The sequence below is a fragment of the Brienomyrus brachyistius genome, chromosome 2 (assembly GCF_023856365.1).
Source record: "Brienomyrus brachyistius isolate T26 chromosome 2, BBRACH_0.4, whole genome shotgun sequence".
NCBI classification, from domain to species: Eukaryota; Metazoa; Chordata; class Actinopteri; order Osteoglossiformes; family Mormyridae; genus Brienomyrus; species Brienomyrus brachyistius.
The window spans coordinates 37,421,957-37,424,456 of record NC_064534.1 but is presented as its reverse complement, the minus strand read 5'-3'; the positions used below and the strand labels follow the sequence as shown (position 1 = coordinate 37,424,456).

General features: G+C 43.6%; 2 non-coding genes across 2 annotated transcripts; both read right to left on the bottom strand.

Annotated features, from left to right (window-relative positions):
- Window positions 1-543: 543 nt before the first annotated feature.
- On the bottom strand, window positions 544-662 carry LOC125733787 (5S ribosomal RNA). The gene has a single exon (XR_007393123.1). It is a non-coding gene; the product is annotated as a 5S ribosomal RNA (ribosomal RNA).
- A 926-nt stretch (window positions 663-1,588) lies between these two features.
- Window positions 1,589-1,707, bottom strand: LOC125735332 (5S ribosomal RNA). Its single transcript, XR_007394629.1, has one exon. It is a non-coding gene; the product is annotated as a 5S ribosomal RNA (ribosomal RNA).
- Window positions 1,708-2,500: the final 793 nt, after the last annotated feature.

The following is a 2,500-nucleotide window of genomic DNA, read 5'->3' as shown; positions in this document are numbered from 1 at the left end:
TTCCTCTGTGATTCCCACTAACCTAAACATTAAGCTGGCATTGAAGGGTGTGAATTACCCCGGCCAATCTGTTCTTTTAAATACAGCTTTTAGCAAGTTTTGAAAGGAGAAGAGCAGAACTTGCTATGCCAATAATATCGAGTCTTCTGTGGCGAAGTGGTTTTTGCATAGAAAACAAAGCGGTCAGTTGAAGAGGAATAATATCAGTACTTTGTTTAAAACTGTGTGTAAAAAGATGTCTCTTTATCATTAACAATAAGTTGTAAAACGTGAATGGGGAGTGACAGTCTTCAAGTTTGTGAGAAGATCGCGCCCTGGTGGAATAAAGGCACGAACAGCTTACAGCACCTAGAATTACCAGGAAGTATTTAGAGTAAAACGGTTTCTAAAAGCTGCCTTTATGAATGAGAGAAAAAAAAATATATATATATATATATATATATATATATATATATATATATAAAATAGTAAAATGGAAGGGGAGTGATAGATTTAAATTAATCGTGAAGTGGAGCGCCCCCTGTATAAAGTAAAAGTGAGAAAAGCTTACAGCACCTGGTATTCCCAGGAGGTCTCCCATCCAAGTACTAACCAGACCCTACCCTGCTTATCTTCCAAGATCAGACGAGATCGGGCGTGTTCAGGGTGGTATGGCCGTAAGCGAGAGATGCTACCAAAAACAGCCCTTTTGCATTACACGCCTCTATACATGCCAGTTGGTCCCATTGGATCCTACTAATGTTTTTTTTTTTTTTTTTTTATCTGACTCACACTGCAGCCCCACCATCCAATCGGCAGCGCCGGACCCACACCAAACATTCACCAAACTACTCAGCCGGCAGCCTACCACAATTATTCCATTCTTTCCGCATCTGCACACTTCCTTCTTTTTAACTCCTTTTCACTACCGCACAGGTTAATCGCCGCACGTCCCCCGCCGGCAAACATTACTCCTTTGCCTACTGCATGCAGGCTTCTCTTAACGACCCTCTGTTATCAACTCCGCTAACAGCCACAAAATCTCCGCCGCACGAAGCCCACTGGTAGCTGCTGAATCACATGCTTCCCCAAAACGTCATGCTGTCAGAACACTGGGAGCTACACACACCAACAAGTCCATACTGCAGGCTGCAGCCAGAACAATTTTCTACATTCAAACATCGACGGCCTCTTCTCTCTAAAAATTCACCAGACCGCTTCTACCACCAGCAAAGAAGTTTCCATCCCTAATTCCTCTGTGATTCCCACTAACCTAAACATTAATCTGGCATTGAAGGGTGTGAATTACCCCGGCCAACCTGCTCTTTTAAATACAGCTTTTAGCGAGTTTTGAAAGGAGGAGAAGAGCAGACCTTGCTATGCCAATAATATCGAGTCTTCTGTGGCGAAGTGGTTTTTGCATAGAAAACACAGCTTACAGCACCTAGAATTACCAGGAAGTATTTAGAGTAAAACGGTTTCTAAAAGCTGCCTTTATGAATGAGAGAAAAAAAAAAATATATATATAAAATAGTAAAATGGAAGGGGAGTGATAGATTTAAATTAATCGTGAAGTGGAGCGCCCCCTGTATAAAGTAAAAGTGAGAAAAGCTTACAGCACCTGGTATTCCCAGGTGGTCTCCCATCCAAGTACTAACCAGACCCTACCCTGCTTAGCTTCCGAGACCAGAGGAGATCAGGCGTGTTCAGGGTGGTATGGCCGTAAGCGAGAGATGCTACCAAAAACATCCCTTTTGCATTACACGCCTCTATACATGCCAGTTGGTCCCATTGGATCCTACTAATGTTCTTTTTTTTTTTTTTATCTGACTCACACTGCAGCCCCACCATCCAATCGGCAGCGCCGGACCTACACCAAACATTCACCAAACTACTCAGCCGGCAGCCTACCACAATTATTCCATTCTTTCCGCATCCGCACACTTCCTTCTTTTTAACTCCTTTTCACTACCGCACAGGTTAATCGCCGCACGTCCCCCGCCGGCAAACATTACTCCTTTGCCTACTGCATGCAGGCTTCTCTTAACGACCCTCTGTTATCAACTCCGCTAACAGCCACAAAATCTCCGCCGCACGAAGCCCACTGGTAGCTGCTGAATCACATGCTTCCCCAAAACGTCGCGCTGTCAGAACACTGGGAGCTACACACACCAACAAGTCCATACTGCAGGCTGCAGCCAGAACAATTTTCTACATTCAAACATCGACGGCCTCTTCTCTCTAAAAATTCACCAGACCGCTTCTACCACCAGCAAAGAAGTTTCCATCCCTAATTCCTCTGTGATTCCCACTAACCTAAACATTAAGCTGGCATTGAAGGGTGTGAATTACCCCGGCCAATCTGTTCTTTTAAATACAGCTTTTAGCAAGTTTTGAAAGGAGAAGAGCAGAACTTGCTATGCCAATAATATCGAGTCTTCTGTGGCGAAGTGGTTTTTGCATAGAAAACAAAGCGGTCAGTTGAAGAGGAATAATATCAGTACTTTGTTTAAAACTGTGT